Source organism: Leptonychotes weddellii, chromosome 3, assembly GCF_054177405.1.
Source record: "Leptonychotes weddellii isolate Sample4059 chromosome 3, ASM5417740v2, whole genome shotgun sequence".
Classification (NCBI taxonomy): Eukaryota; Metazoa; Chordata; class Mammalia; order Carnivora; family Phocidae; genus Leptonychotes; species Leptonychotes weddellii.
In genome coordinates this window covers 58,163,195-58,180,454 of record NC_138371.1, presented here as the reverse complement: position 1 = coordinate 58,180,454, position 17,260 = coordinate 58,163,195, and the positions used below count along the sequence as shown (strand labels likewise).

At 39.1% G+C, this 17,260-nt stretch overlaps 1 protein-coding gene and 1 long non-coding RNA gene across 4 annotated transcripts in view; one reads left to right on the top strand and one right to left on the bottom strand.

Annotated features, from left to right (window-relative positions):
• The window catches only part of LOC145720534 (uncharacterized), a 22,687-nt gene extending 14,895 nt beyond the window's left edge, over window positions 1-7,792 (top strand). The window contains exon 2 of the long non-coding RNA XR_014143567.1: window positions 6,250-7,792. This is a non-coding gene — a long non-coding RNA (uncharacterized LOC145720534). The remainder of the gene's footprint in view (window positions 1-6,249) is intronic.
• Window positions 1-17,260, bottom strand: part of STK39 (serine/threonine kinase 39) — a 400,617-nt gene that overhangs the window by 259,072 nt on the left and 124,285 nt on the right. The gene's annotated exons all lie outside the window — the stretch shown is intronic.

Here is a 17,260-nt window from a genome sequence, read left to right as displayed (position 1 = left end):
GAAGTTCTCTGCTATAATTTGCTCTCATATACCTTCTGCGCCCCCCTCTTTCTTCTTCTGGGATCTCAATTATTCTAATATTGTTTCATCTTATGGTATCACTTATCTCTCGAATTCTGCCCTCGTGATCCAGGAGTTGTTTATCTCTCTTTTTCTCATCTTCTTTATTCTCCATCATTTGGTCTTCTACATCACTAATTCTCTCTTCTGCCTCATTTATCGTAGCAGTTAGAGCCTCCATTTTTGATTGCACCTCATTAACAGCCTTTTTGATTTCGACTTGGTTAGATTTTAGTACTTTTATTTCTCCAGAAAGGGTTTATCTAATAACTTCCATGCTTTTTTCAAGCCCAGCTAGTATCTTTGTAATCGTCATTCTGAACTCTAGGTCCCTGGCAGTCGGTACTGAGGTGAGTTTTTCCGTCTTGTCATTTTGTCCAGAGGAGAATAGATGAATGAGAGAACAAAATGCTAACAGGATAACAACGGCCCCAGAAAAATATACACTAAACAAATCAGAAGAGACCTGAAACCGGGGGGGAAAAAAAGGGAAAGAAAGAAAAAAAGAAAAAGAATATGGTCAAATATGATCAGGCTGGTGAATAGATCAGTGCCACACACTAGATTTTGGGAGTATTTTGGTCTGTTAGAAGAAAGTGCCTCCCAAAATTTTAAAGAAAGAAGATTTTATATATGTACAAAACTAAGGGTAAATATGATGAAGGGATAGACTATGACTGTAAAGATGAAAATTATAAAAGATTTTATAAAAGGAATTAATAAGATAAGAAGTTAGTTGAAAAAAGAAAGAGAAACTAAAAAAAAAAGGGAGAGAATGTGATCAGGCAGGAGACTAGAACAAAGCCATACACTAGAGATTCAGGGTGTATTTTGGTCTGTTAGAAGAAACTGTATCCCAAAATTTTAAAGAGAGAACAACTTATATATATACAAAAAATAAGGTTAACTACAATGAAGGGATAGAATATGACTCTTCCAGAAAGTGGTCGCTTTTCTGTTCAGAGAGTTGCTGCTATTCTTTTCTTCGATCTCCTGTTGAGTTTGTAGGTGTTCAGAATGGTTTGATACCTACATAGCTGAATTCCTGGGACCAGATGAAATTTAGTTCTCCTACTCTTCTGCCATCTTGCTCCTCCTCGCATTATTTGTTTTTTGCATGTTGAGTTTCATAAGGTTTATATATATATATTCTAGATACTAATCCTTTATTGGATATATCATTTGCAAATATCCTCATTCGGTAAGTTGCCTTTTAAGTTTTGTTGATAGATTATTTTTGCTTTTATTTCTCAGAAAACAGATCTAGAAAAAAGTTGCTGTGGCCGATTTCAAAGAGGTTACTGCCTGTGTTCTCTTCTAGGATATTTATGGTTTCAGGTCTCACATCTAGGTATTTAATCCACTTCAAATTTTTGTGTATGGTGTAAGAAAGTGGTCCATTTTCTTTTACATGTGGCTGTCCAGTTTTCTCCACACCATTTGTTGAAGAGACTTTTTCCCATTGGATATTCTTTCAGGCTTTGTTGAAGATAAATTGACCATATACTTGTGGGTTTATTTCTGGGTTTTCTCTTCGGTTCCATTGAGATCTATTCTTTTTTAAAGATGTTATTTATTTGAGAGGGAGAGGGAGAGAAAATCTTAAGCAGACTCCATGCTGAATGCAGAGCCCAACTCAGGGCTCGATTCTACAACCACAAGATCATGACCTGAGCTGAAACCAAGGGACAGAGGTTTAACTGACCAAGCCATCCAGGCGCCCCTACATGTCTGTTTTTGTGCCAGTACCATACTGTTTTAATTACTACAGCTTTGTAATTTAAAGTCCAGAATTGTGATGCTTCTAGCTTTGCTTTTTCAAGCTTGCTTTGGCTATTCAGGGTCTTTTGTGGTTCCACACAAATTTTTAGGATTTTTTGTCCTAATTCTGTGAAAAATACCAGTGGTATTTTTATAGGGATTGCATTAAATGTGTAGATTGCTTTGGGTTGTATAGACATTTTAACAGTATCTGTACTTCCAGTCCATAAGCATGGCACTTTTTTCCCATTCTTTGTGTCGTCTTCAGTTTCTTTCATCAGTATTTTATTCCTTGGTGTCTTATTTTTGGTGCAGTTATAAATGGGATTTTTTTTTTGTCAGTTTCTCTTTCTGCTGCTTCATTATTGGTGTATAGAAATGCCACAGATTTCTGTACATTTTGTATCTTGCAACTTTACTGAATTTACCAGTTCTAGCAGGTTTTTTGTGGAGTCTTTTGGGTTTTCTATATATACTGTCAAGTCATCTGCAAATAATGAAAGTTTTCCTTATCCATTGATTTGGATGTCTTTTATTTCTTTTTGTTGTCTGATAGCTGTGGCTAGGACTTTCAGTATTATGTTGAATAAAAATGGTGAGAGTGGACATCCTTGTCTTGTTCATGACCTTAGGGGAAAAGCTTTGTTTTTAAAAGATGTTAGCTGTTGGTTTTTCACAGATGGCCTTTATTATGTTAAGGCATGTTCCCTTTGTTGAGGGCTTTTATTATAAATGGATGTTGTACTTTGTCAAGTGCTTTTTCTGTGTCCATTGAAATGATCATATGGTTTTTTCCTTTCTCTTATTGATGTGCTCTATCACATTGATTTATGAATATTGAACCACCCTTGCATCCTAGGAATAAATCCCACTTGATCATGGTGAATGCTTTTTTAAAAAAGCATAAGCTTTTGAAGTCCGTGATGATTTTTAAGAGTACAAGAAGTCTGAGAACTGCTGTTTTAAGGGTCTCGAGTCCCTTTGCTCTAGAACCCAGAATCATTTGCATATTGCCCTCAGTGTTTTGCAGGCCACAGTGAGCGAGACAAGGACTCAGCCTTGGTTGAGAGTCAGCAGGGTAGTAGGGGAAGAAGACCCGAGTGCCTGAATGAAAGCCAGACAACCTGGCCTGTGCCTCTGCCAGGAAACCGAATGTTCCAGTGTAGCCACAGGAGGCACTGGGACAGAGGGTGAGAGATGGACTCCCTGGGTGCTGTACCCACAATAAGCACTAGTTTGATCACCCACTTGCATTGTCAATTCTCATTTCCATTACTCTCCACAAGAGGGATTTCAGATTTTTTCTTTTAACCACTATTGGATATTTTGTTTTTATTTCTAGTCATTTCAACCTCCTGCTCTTCCCATTGCCAAATTTCTGATGTATCTTTGACATGCACTGATGTGCTTCCCATTGGCTAGTCCCTCCTCGTCACTGCCGGTGGCCATCCTTTCTCCTGCGGTGTTTGTCATTTGCCTATTAATTACACACATTGTGTCTGCCCCCATTCACTGCATTAAGTAAATGATGTTAGCAGTAGCGGGGAAGAAAGAAAGGTTTAGGGAGATTCACAAACAGTGGTTGTGGAACAAGAAAACTGGTGGTGGCTAGGGGGTGAGTATCACAGTATTTGTGTACTGTGGGAAAATATCTTAGCTAAAAAGCCTTCTGTGCCTATATCACTTTGTTAAAAGTGATAGGGAAAGGAACGTTTCTGATCTTATGGTCCCTGACAACACACATAGTGAAAATTGCACTTTACTGAATATCTTGTCAAGTAAAACTAGTGAAATCATTGGACAGGCACAAAGTAAATTTTTAAAATGCCTACTAATATTTCTACCCTTTAGGCTATTGATTTTCTTATGTAAGCGTAAGTACTGACACCATTATTTGAAAGATAATTACTTAAAAATACTCAAGTTATATATTCTAATTAGCTGCTTATTGTAAGGGAGAATGTTGGGGTTGACAAAGGACTGAGTTTATGCACTGGTTTTTGGAGCGGTGCAAAGCAGGTTCATTGGGATGATTGGAAAGGGCATTTTTTACATGGGAAACTAATTGTTTTGACAATAATTTTGCAGGAATTAGGCCAAGAAAAGGTTTGTATGGTCCCTTGGTGATTAATTGCCCATCCCCAGTCATTTATCAAACTTTTTTCTCCCCACTTGTACTTACCTCATGTCTGATTCTGGTTTATGCACTCTGAAGATGCAGCCTGGAATGGCGATCTGAGTACTGTGTGTGTGAGAGAGGGAGGGAGGTAAAAAAAAAAAACAAAAAACTTTTGAATGAGGACAAGTGAGAGGTTTGATGAGCAATGACTTGTTTCCAGTTCCTTTTAATTTTGAAGAAAAATCAAAGAATTTGACACACTATAATTTGGGCCAATTTTAGGCAATAAATGTCCTAAAATATTATAAACAAAATTCTGTTACGGAAAAATAAGATATCTAGCATGAGCCCTTCTGCTACTTGGTAACCACTTTTTTTCTGGCCAGTTTTATAGAGGATGACCTTTGGTAAAAACCACATTACCCTCAGTGACAAATTGTTTTTGCTCATTTTCATAATTTTTATTAATAACTGAAAATTTGTACATCTTAATTCCCTTCACATATTTTGCCCTTCCGCCCAAACCCCCCTCCTGTCAACCACCAGTTTGTTCTCTGTATTTAAGAGTCTGTTTCATTGCTGTTCATTTGTTTTGTGTTTTAGATATCACATATAAATGAAATCCTATATTGGTCCTTCTCTGGCTAACTTATCTCACTTACCATAATGTATTATTCCTTTTTATGGATGAGTAATATTGCACTATATATATTTTCCACATCTTTACCCATTTATCTGTAGATGGACACTTAGGTTGGCTTGATAGATATCTTGGTTACTGTAAATAATGCTGCAATAAACATAGGTACGCATATATCCTTTCAAGTGTTTTCGTTTTCCTTGGGTAAATCCGTAGTAGTAGAACTACCAGATCCTATGGTATTTCTATTCTTAGTTTGAGGAACCTCCAAACTCTTTTCCACAGTGGTTGTACCAGCTTGCATTCCCCCAACAGTGCACAAAGGTTACCTTCTCTTGATATCCTTGCCAACATTTATTATTTCTTGTCTTTTGATACTAGCCAATTCTGACAGGTGTGAGGTGTAATATCTTATTTGGTTTTGATTTACATTTCCCTGAGTAGTGACACTGAACATCTTTTCATGCGTATGTTGGCCATCTGTATGTCGTCTTTGGAAAAATGTCTATTCGGGTCCTTTGCCCATTTTTTATTGGGCTGTGTGGGGGGTTTTGTTGTTATTGAGTTGTGAGAGTCATATTTTGGATTATTGACCCTTTATCAGATACAGAATTTGCAAATATCTTCAATTCAACAGGGTGCTTTTTTTCATTTTGGTGATGATTTCTTTTGCTGTGCAAAAGCTTTTTATTTTGGTGTAGTTCCAATAGTTTATGTTTGCTTTGTTTCCCTTACCCGAGGAGATAGATCCAGAAAACTGTTGCTAAGGTTGATGTCTAAGAAATTACTGCCTGTGTTTTTTTTTATAGGATTTTGGTGGTTTTAGGTCTTCAATTCACTTGGAGTTTATTTTTTGCATATGTTATAAGAAAGTGGCCTAGTTTCATTCTTTGCCTGTGGCTGTCCAGTTTTCCCAGCACCATTGAAGAGACCATCTTTTCCTCATTGTATACTCTCGTCTCCTTTGTTATAAATTAATTGACCATATAGGTATGGATGTGTTTCTGGGCTCTCTCTCATGTTCCATTGATCTGTGTGTCTGTTTTTGTGCCAGTACCATATTATTTTGATTACTATAGCTTTGAAGTATATCTTGAAATCTGGGATTGTGATACCTCCCTGCTTTGTTGTTCTTAAGATTGCTTTGAAGTCTTTTGTGGTTCCATACCAACTATGATTATTTGTTCTAGTTCTATGAAAAATACTCTTGGTATTTTGATAGGGATTGCATGGGGTAAAATGGATATTTTAATAATTCTTCCAGTCCATAAGCATGGTGTATCTTTCCATTTGTGTCTTCAGCTTCTTTCATTAGTGTCTTACTGTTTTCAGAGGATAGGTCTTTCACCTTTTTGGCTAAATTTATTCCAAGGTATTTTTCTCATAATCCTTTAAAATGATTAAGGAGCTCTAATTTGAAAGTAGATCACTTTCTTGGCAGTTATTGGCAATTTCAAAGCTTTAAGTCTGGATGGAGACTGTGGTGTTTTAACAGGCACAAGTCCCTTCCCCTCTATTTTCTGCACTTGATAGCATGATGACCAGATTTGTTACTGCAGTCATTCAAGAGGGTGATTCTCTGTCCTGGAGGAGATGGGACACTAGCCCCCTACAGACTGTGGCTGTGCTTGGATCAATTGGCACTGAAGGTGTCTTTTTCCCTTTTCAGGCTTCAGGCTGTGATGGGTCGGAGATTCCTGATGAAGTGAAGCTGATCGGGTTTGCTCAGTTGAGTGTCAGCTGATGTATGTCCCTTGACATCTCCCTGATCTGTCCTGCCCCCCACCTCACAACACTCCCCTCAGTCTTCCTCCCCTGCACCCTGTCTCCCACCCCCTCACTCCCAGTTCCCACAAAATCAGAAGATTGTGAAGAGTCTGGCTTCAATGAAATGGGATAAAAAGGAATTTTTTTAAACTTACAACACTCCGAGTTCTGCTTTATTCTCTAGCAATCCACAGTATGAGAACAAGCAAATGCCACAGCTGCACGACTGTTGCTAATTTTTCCAAAAGCTATTTAATATTCTTAGCAATCAATTCGGATATCCCTTAAGTGAAAAGAATCTGAAATACACTCAGGTGGTCCTATTTATTGGCAACAAAAGGAATTTTTTTTCTATCAGAAGCCTATTTCTTCTCTCGTTGTTCTTTCTGCTCTACTTTAATTGTACATCTGACAATACTGCCTCTTTTATGTTGTATTTAGAAATTAATATAAAATTAAGATTTATTAGCCAAACTTGAATTCTAGTTTTAAAACTGACTGTGAATTTTATTTTTCATATATTTATGCATTACACACCTTAGCTATAAGAAGAAAAGTTTTTGATTATATGCTTCTTGCAGTTAATCTCGTTATTTAAACAAAAAACTTCAGGTCTATCTTTGGAGTATTTATAACTTTTGATTTTTGAAATGACTGAATTAGGAACTAAGATGCTTCTTCTTTTGGTTTGTTTGCCGAAAAACCAATCCACAATCTGATTCTCTTGGGAGAGGGAGGTGCCTTGCAAACTTTCATATTAAGAATGTGCCTGAGGCTGCTTAACTCTGGAATAGTCTCAGATCTAAAATTTCCTCTACATCAAGTGGCATATGTAAGTTTTGCTTCATTGGAACGTATAGAATGCTATATAAAATGTTGCCATTCTATTAGACTGCTCATTATATACCCCTCTCCGATTTGACTTCTCCTTAAGTGATAGGATTTGTTGTTCCAAAATTGATAAACTTGAAGCTACCAGAATCTGAGTTTTACTTGAAATTCGGCAGAATACCCAGATGGAGTGAAAAATAGAAAGGGTTTTGTGCAATGACTGACTAAAAAGGTAAAATGCTGTTAAGTAAGTTTCAAGAATAAATACTTTCAACCCAAGTAGCCCTCTGCTTGACTATATATTACGGAATAGTAAACCTTAGGATTTTCGAAATTGGAGTCTAAACTTTCAGAGAGGTGGGCTCCCAGGATGGTACCATTGCTCTTTCCTAGCTAACCCTAGATATGGCAGCTCTTTAATGTACTTTAAAAAGCAAATATATATTACTAAGGAAAGAAAAAGTTATTTATAATTGCCTTGTCAGAATTGTTGAGGTGTTCTAGAGCCATTTGCATACAATTTAATGTAATTTCATTCCATTCTATTGTTTACACAATGATTACTCAAAGATGACTGCAAAGGTAAAAGGAAAATAAAAGTGTATTGCACAAAGTGATGGTGTCCCAGTGTTTCCTTCCCCCTCCAGGTATCACATGCATGGTGGTGGGGCTAGTCAGCACTTTGACGCCTCCTAAGAACTAACGAGTGAAAAGCGCCCTCAAGGGAACAAGGCAAATTCACACTCCATGTAGACAAACTGTCTGAATTCAAACCATAGGGCTGCAGGGAACAAGAGAAAAAGAATTCCTTACCACGGCTTCATTTTAGGCCGGAGGCTTGGCGTGCTTATGACGTTTCCAGGGTCCTTCACGAAGCGACTTCCAGAGCCAGACTCCCAGGGCCCGGGTTCTGATATCCAGAGCATATTCTTAACACTGTACACTTGGTGGACAAAACCAGTATAAGACAAGACCCTCATCATCTAAAACATGTGAAGAACTGAAGAACCCTTGTTTTGCAACATAGTATCATAGAATATCTGATTGATATATGCTCATAGTCCCATAGCTTTACTGATTGTATATAAACTCCCTCAAATACTAAGACAAAGATTGTTTTAAAATGAAGGGCCCATAAGAACTGACTAACAGTATGAACACCAGGGTCAAGTCCATACACAGAAATTACCCATGAGGTCCTGCAGAATTGCCGGAGGAGGACAAAGCTCGGGATCAGAGCGTCCAACCCTCCAGGCGCGAAGAGGTGTCTGAGCAGACACTGCAGCCCACTCTGTAACATTTTTCTTTTTAAAGTTAGGAGAAATACATTGTTTCCTAGTACTAAGGCCGGGAAAGAAATTTCTCTAGCAAATTAAACTTATGTATTCTGAAACTTCAGAACTCTCAAAACAGTCCTACAACACACATATAGTAAGTTTGGAACACACTTACCTTTTCTAGTACTTTCAGCAGCTACCCAGAGGTAGGTTATGTGATAGGAAGTGCCAGTCATCAAGGAGCTGAGAGCGTGGTCCAAGCAGTTATGGTAATCAGCAAGTATAAAGGCGTGAGTGCACGATATATCCTTCAGGCAACCCTCCATGACTGTTTCTCTTAACCAAGCTTTTGATTACAGAGGACCCGCAGCAATGCAATGTTGTGATCCTGTTCACTGGCAAGGACCTAAACTTCACTGAACACATATTTGGTATCTGTTTGGACAGATTCCTATGTCTTGACAAATAGGTGGGTTCACAACCTCTTAGTAAAATCAAGGCACCCATAGCTCTCTGTCTAAATACATATAAAAACTGTTCTGCATCCAGGGTGCTTCTATTGTGGTTAGTGTGCAAAGTTGTAAAATAGAAGCAAATTCCCTTTTATCTCATTTCAACTCCAATATATCATCCTTATGTGAACAAAATGGTTTTCTATATTTAAAACAACTTTTAGAGGGGTGCCTGGGTGGCTCGATTGGTTAAGTGTCCAACTCTTGATCTCACCTCAGGTCTTGATTTCTGGGTCATGGGTTCAAGCTCCACATTGGGCTCCATGCTGGGTGTGGAGTCTACTTAAAAATAAAAACTTTCAGAGACACCTATAAATCATGTGTGATGAAAATTTCTCTAAAAGTACCCTTGTAAAGTTCCCTTATGTGTTCCATATCTTATGTGCTGGTAAAATAAACATGGTGGATGGCCACCTCCTCTTCATGTCTGAGTAGGGTGAGGTAGTAGTCTTTAGAGGAAGACCCAAGAATTCCCTCAAAAAAAAAAAAAAGTCCTATATACAATGATTTTAGCATGTAAAAGTTTCATATTCATATTTTTCAATCCCTCATTTCAGTAATGCATCTATGGTCTGTTTCAGTTTTAAGCAATATACCTCGTGGGTGAACCCTCCAAGTTAAATTACAGAGATGGTGAGTATGAGCCCATTCACACTGGAAGACTTGTCAAAACTTAGGATTTGCATTTGACAGCAAATGATCTGAGGTCTTTTTTTCTTGGAAGCCTATTTGATAACAGAAGCTGTTGCTTAGTGAGGCCCATTTAGGTTGTGATAGGAAGATCATATGATCAATTTAAAATGGTTATCCATTCCTTATAACTGAGAACATGCTCCTAGCTCATCCATATGTGGCTTTATACAGTTAAGATTCGCTTGCAGGGAACTCAGATATAGCTCGGTTTTTGAGGCACATATTTATTGTCAAAGCAGTTAGGCAATCCTAGCTAACAACTCTTGACTCTCACCAGGATCTTAAGGGGCAGGTTGAGTGTGTATCATGTGCCACAGTGGGTGGTACTAGAACATTCCTCCTCAGGGCCGGAATGTCCCAGCCTAGAACCATGGAATGCTTTCCAGAGTTCTAAGTTTCAAGACGTCTATGAGTAGGCCTAACAGACATAAACAAATGGCTTTCAAGTGATAATTTCCGTTGTGTATCTGCATGAGCTAAAAATTCAAGTGTAATGAGTTTGATTATAAGTGAGTGTTATCTTTAAGCTGATGCAATCTGCCTGGAGTTTGGTGCTTGGGATGTGCAGTCTCAGGAATAATAAAAACATTTCAATGCATGTAACTGGTGCAGACAGTAAGAACACATGTTGAAAATGATGAAGTGACTAACTTCCTCGGTATATCAATTAACCACTACAAAAAGGGGAGGGGGGTGCTGCAAAGCATAAAAAATGGTCAAAAATACATTTCCAAAATGTCTCAGTGGTTGCCTAGACGATATTTTGCCATGGGGAAAATGCATGGTCAAATAACAATGAAGTCCTTTGATCTGCCTCCTTGGGCCTTGCTCCCCAAACCTAGCCACGGAGTTTGGGAATCTAGGAACAGTGAAGAAGAATTCACACAGTTAGGTTATCGGCCACTGTGCATCTTGTGCCAAACCAACGGATGCTGTTTTTAATCGAGCATCCCCAGGTGAAAAAGCTGAGCGAGATACATAAAACTTCCTCTACGTGAGTTATAGCATACAAAAACGTCATTAGCTGAAGTTTATTGAGCCCGTATAATTTAGCTCATAACTCATCAAGGGGCAGGGAATATTATTAAAAGTTATAATCTTCTGCTATTGTTATTTGAATTTGCTACAGAATGATGAAAGGGCAGTAATGGAATAATCATTCCTATAGTGTATTTATCCCTCATATAGAAAACCAGCTTGAGAAACTGAGGCTTGTAATTTATCAGTGAGGAAGCTGGCCTATTGTCTAGATAGAATATTCGGTAAAACAGCAGGTACCTAATCTGGGAGGAGGAGGATAGTGTGCTTCTTTACAAAATGGTATAGACAATCCTCTGGTCCAACCTTCACCCAGATGAACAGTTTGGTACTGAACAATTCCAGCAGCACTTACATGGGTTAAGTAACCAAGTTCAAAATGACTAGTGCAGAGTAAGGGTGCATACACTCAGATTTTTCACATACCTCAGTCTTTTTTTCCTCCTCTCTCCAAACTCTACGGGATTCTGAAAAAGGAAGTAAGAAAATCAAAACAATGTGGGGGATTGAGGAAGATGCATACTGAAATGCCAGCACTGTTTGTGCATGTTATCGGGAAACCCTGAATTCAGATCCAGCACTATTTTCCAATGCTCTAGAACACTGCATGAAGCTTGGCCGTATGTGTTATCCAGTCTGATTCACGCAATAGTCCTGTGATGATGTTTAATATGTACACTGAGTAACAGGGTGGTAAGATCTAATTCTTGTTGTGGGTTGTAGCCAGTAAGTTTGAAAGCCACTGCCCTAAGCCCTGTTGAATGATTTTTCTTATTGTTCTTGCAGCCAAAAGCAGTCACTTTGCTAAGAACTTTCCATCATCTCATTTAATCTTAAACAACTATATTGGTTGGGTTTTATTGCCCCATGTTACGCATGAGAGAACTAAGCCTTGGAAGGCCAAAGCTGCACAAGGTAACACACTGTCAGACATGTGGCAGGAACTTGAACGAAGGTACATCTGGTTCTAAAGCCAACACCCTCAATCATATCAGACAACCTCCCTACATGACACAAGACACATTATTGCAGGTTTTCTCTGTACCAGGCACTAAACCAAAGACTTCCAACTCACCTTGCTGAAGCCTCTCAACAACTCTGGGAAATTGGCTTCATTATCTGCAGGTTATAGACAAGAAAATAGTTATACAGAGGTCTGAAGTAACTTCTCCAAGGCCCGCCAGCTAGTAGGAGAGAGAGGAACTGAACCCAAGTCGGGTGGACTCCAAAGCATTTCCACCGTACCTTAGAGAGCTGCCCAGATTTTGTGGGGCCTGAGATTAATACAGTTTGGGGTAGGGAACTCTAATAGAACTTGGGTAAAAGTTATTCATGACAAATTAGGTACTGAGTCTTGCAAGGGGCCCTGACAGCTCTTCCTGGTAACTCTGCCACTGAGTCACAGATGTTGTACCTGCTTTACATTTCATGATTTGTATTACAGCTTCTGTGTTCATCAGAGTCTTTTGTGATGTCGCTTCCAAATCCAGGAATGTAAGTAAGTTTTCCAAGATCAAAGAATGAGAGAGAGTTGTTTGAGAAGGGATGGTTTCAGTCTGATTACTTTAAGTGCCTTAAAAAAAAAAAAAAGGGAATCTAAACAAAAAAATAAACCAATTACATCCTTTAGTAATAAAATATAAGGCCAAAATAGCTTCTGCTCAGGCTTTGTTGCCGACTGTCAGTGTGACCTCACCCAGGTTCTATTTCACTTCGCTAAGCCTCAGTGTACTCATGTTTAGATTGAGGGGGATTAATTAGTTGATGATTAACTTCCTTTCCAACATGAACATTCTAGGGGCTTAGTTGAGCAGAGGAATGAATAAACTGGTTGCTGCTTGACTGTACTGGTCCATCCATTCAGCTGTAACAGGTGAGCTGTTGAACTGGGTTTTAGAAATTCTAATCAGTTAATTAGGATCCTTTGTTATAGCAGAGTTATACAGGGAGAGTCAGGATCAACCTACTTGAAGTTAAAAAGATGGATATGTTAATTAGCTTGGCTGTGGTGATTATTTCACAATCTATATGTATATTGAAACTTCAAGTTGTACACCTTAAATATATATTGTTTTTATTTCTCAATTACACCTGTAGACATGGTCTTAAAATATTTAAAATATTTCTGTTTCTGGGGCTATACCCTCAGCACACATTACTTCAACAGAAGCCATTCCACCAAGCTCTCTCTTTCCTCATAGAGCTCCTGTTGCAAGAGGAGAGGAAGGAAGTGTGTTGAGGAAAGGAGAGGTGAGGAGGGAGACACCTGACCAACCATCCTACCCACTCACACTGACACTCACGGGTAAAAGTGGCCGCAGCATCCCTGTGGACTCCGAAGATCTAAGTCAAAACCAAAATCTTAGAAATTGCATATTCCTATCATTTCTAACATTTCTGTTTATTTTATAAATAGTTAATAATGATTAAATTAAAATTATTAAAAATAGTTAACATTAGGGGCACCTGGGTAGCTCAAATGGTTGAGCATCTGCCTTCGGCTCAGGTCATGAGCCCGGGGTCCCGGGATCGAGCCCCGCATTGGGCTCCCTGCTATGTGGGAAGCCTGCTTCTCCCTCTCCCTTTGCCTCTCCCCCTGCTTGTGCTCTCTTTCTCAAATGAATAAATAAAATCTTTAAAAAAAAATAGTTAACATTACTAAAAATACTAAACACAGTAATTACCTTATTCCAAGTGCTTCTCATATGTATGATCTCTTAATCTTATAACTGTGCAGATATGCCTGTGTCCAAATTACAGATAAAGGAAAGGAAGTTCACAGAAGTTCAGTAACTTATCCGAGATCGACAGGTAGTAAATGGCAGTACGGGAATTTGAATTCACATGTATCTTCCTACTATGCCAATTGCCTCCCAGTTAAATCTGCATTTTCCCTATTTTTATTATGCTTTTTGATTGCCTTCTAACCAACCAATAGAGTATAAGCTGTTTACAGGAGTAGTTGCAAAGGAAACTTGGTAATGTTGTCTGGTACAGACCCTTATTCAACATGTGTTGGAAGACACGATATAGCTGGCAAGAAAAAAATCCATTAGGAGACATATATTGCTGAAAACCAATGACTGCAATCAGACCAGCAAAGAATCCAGGCATAAAAATTGCAAATGGCAGTTACAGGATGATCAAGAAAAGGACAGTTTGGCTGGGTAGTAGCATTTTCAGCTGTTCCTCTGTGTTGGCAGCCTTTCAAAACCCCCACAATTATTAAATGCATTAGTATAAGGAAGACTGTGATAACACTACAGTCAGCTGTGTAAAATGAATTTAAGAGTGACAGATAAGTAGACTTGAAGTAGCAAATTGCTGAAAATATCAGCTCAGAACTGTGAAACAGAATGATGCTTTGGTGTGGGTTAAAAGAGAAAGGGTTGACATGTCCATCACTAGAGCCACCTTGGGGGTCAGTCAAGGATTTCTTCAACTTCTCAGCCCCAGCATGGTATAGAATAGTTCAACATCTCACTGAAGCATCACCTGGACAATGCTCACTACCATAAAATTCACCTTTGTGTCTAAATCCTTTCTGTCCCTCGTTTTATATAGCTCTTTGCCCTCCATCAGCAAGATAGGAGACTTGTATTTAAACACTGATATAATGCAGGGCTCCATGTGATGAATCCTGTAAGTTTCAGGAGGTAGTTTGGTGTTGCCTCTTAAAAAGAGTATTATCAATGTCTGTGCTCCGTTTCTTCAAGGAGCCACTGCATTTGGTCATTGAGCTTCAGAGTATTTTACAGCACAGCAATCTAGACAAGCTAGACAATTAGACACTTGTGAAGAGAGCTAAACCATAGAAATAAGAACCCTGTGACTACTCTATATGTATATATGTAAGACCTTAGACAAATTATGCAATAATTGAATGAATGCTATTATAATTATACAATTTTCTCAAATTTAGAGTACTAAATATATTTTTTGAAAGATCACAGGATTTCAGAGGTCATCTGTTCTAATCTCTGGGCAATCTTTCTTAGGACCCAGGCTTTCTAACTCCCAGCCTTACGTTTTTTGTGCTCTGCATAGAAAGAAATTCCCTTACCATTAAAAAGAGAAATATCATACAAATATGAGACCAGTTTTTTGAGTGGAACCAATGTTTGTGTTTCTGAAGATTTTAATCTTAGAAAGAATATATTAAAGGTAGATGATCCCAAAAATACCATCCACAGAGACGCCAGGTCAGGAATAACCACATTGAGTACACAAGGAGATATTTGATATATAAACAAAGTTTCATCAAATAACCTTGAAACCCTCAGCTGCAGGAAAAAATGATTAATTTTTCAACAATGAGCCAGATAAGCTTATATACTTCTGTGTTCTCTGCTGAAGGCAGCTAAGGCTCCATATTCATTCTTTGTCCTTGAGTTTGCAATTGATGTCTACAAGGTGGTCGTTTTTGGAAAGTCAACCTCGAAAGAGCTCTCTGGCCAAAGCCTATTCAAAATGAGGAAGGAGAGCCAGGCACTCAACTATGAGGACTTTTTCTTCAAACACCTTCTTAAAAGAGCAGCATTTTCTCCATCTAGCCCAAAACAGGAGGATAGGAGCGTAGATGTCAATTTTTATAGCTCCTTATGTGAGTATGGAGCCTTGTATTGGTCTTAAGAAAATACAATCAGTCCCTGGTCTACAAAAAAAAAAAAAAAATTCTTATGTACAAATTGAATCCTGTCTCCTTTCCCAATGCTTATCTTTGACCAAAGACCCCCTTGCTGTCCTGGGAATAGAGATAGAGAACTAAGGGTCTCTTAAGTTGTCTGGTCACAGCACCACCATGATCTCCTCTCCTACTTTCCTCTGCTCTCTCAACTTCAGCCACACCCAACTTCCTTGTTGCTCTTTTAACACACCAGGCACTGCTTTAGTTAATACTTTGGAGACAGGCTTCTCCCAGTTCTCCTTGGCTAATTCCCTCTCCCCCAAGTCTTTGCATAAGTGTTACTTCCTCAATGAGGCCTCCATGAGCTTTGTATTTAAAATTGAAACCTTCAAGAGGTGGTCCAATATGGTGGCATAAGAAGACCCTGAGCTCACCTCCTTTCACAAACCCACCGAATCTACACCTATACATAGAGCAGTTCCTCCTGAAGAACTGAGGGCTTATTGACCAGCATGAAAAAAACAAGTGATAGGTTCTCCTGTGGACATCCCCCTCCAACCTGGCCTTGGCAGAAGTTGTCCAAAGTGGCTCCAGGTCCCCTCCCACAGTGGACCATTTTAAACCTTTCTATCACCATGTCCCTGCACATTTTCCTGCAGACCAGCCCCCCAGCACATGCCCTCAGCAAGGTCCATTCAAAGTGGCACGACAAGCATGGCAGTGTGCACGCAGCCTCAGCAGGGGTCAGTGCCACCCCAAAGTGACCCCTGCCCCAGGGAGAGGACAAGGAAACCACACATACCAGTTCAACTGCAGCCCCAGCACTGAGCTGGTTGCAGACATTTACTCTGACTGCATGCCCCACCCACCAACAAAAGCTTCTCAGGGGACAATACAGGGAGAACATCCTACAGTTTGTTGCTACTGCAGCTCTGGCAAACACCTGCTCTGACCTAACTCAAGTGCAAGGCAGCCCAAGACTGGCCACTAACAACATAGGGACCAAACCTTGCCCACAACAGCTGAAGAGAGCTACTGCAGACAACTAGCCTGAAGGCAAATGTGGCTAAGCCACAACAGAGGGTGCATGCAACACATATAGGAGATAGCCCTGAAATGCAAAGTTCTGGTGAACCAGAGACATTGCACTGCAGGGCACCACAGGACCTCTTCTTCGTAAGGCCACTATTTTTAAGAGCAGGAGATGTAGCTGACTTCTTTAACACATAGACACAGAGAGTTAGGCAAAGTGAGGAGATGGAGGAATATGTCCCAAATGAAAGAAGAGGACAACATCCCAGCAAGGGAAATAAGGAAAATGGAGAGAAGTAATAATACTGGGACTTGAGTAGAGGACCTCAGTGAGACCCTCAGAAAACAGATATAAAACATAAAGAACCAAACAGAGATGAAGAACTTAATAACTGAAATTAAAATTACACTAGAGGGAATAAATAGTAGACTAAAAGAAGCAGAAGAATGGATCAGTGACCTGGAGGACAGAAGAATGGAAAGCAATCAAGCTGAAGAGGAGAAAGAAAAAAGAAAAAAAATAGATTAAGGGAACTGAGCAACACCATCAAGTGTAATAACGTTTGCATTATAGGGATCCCAGTAAGAGAACACAGATAAAAAGGGGCAGAAAATTTATTTGAAAAAAATAATAGCCAAAAACTTCCTGAATCTTGGGAAGGAAACAGAAATCCAGAACCAGGAGGCAGAGAGCCCCAACAAAATCAGCCCAGGGAAGTCCACACAAACACACATAGTAATCAAAATGGCAAAAAGTAGTAATAAAGAGAATTTTAAAAGCAACAATAGAAAACAGTTACATACAAGGGAAATCCCATAAGGCTATCAAGTGATTTTTTATCAGAAACTTTGCAGGCCAGAAGGGAGTGGCATGATATATTCAAAGTGCTGAAAAAAAAAAAA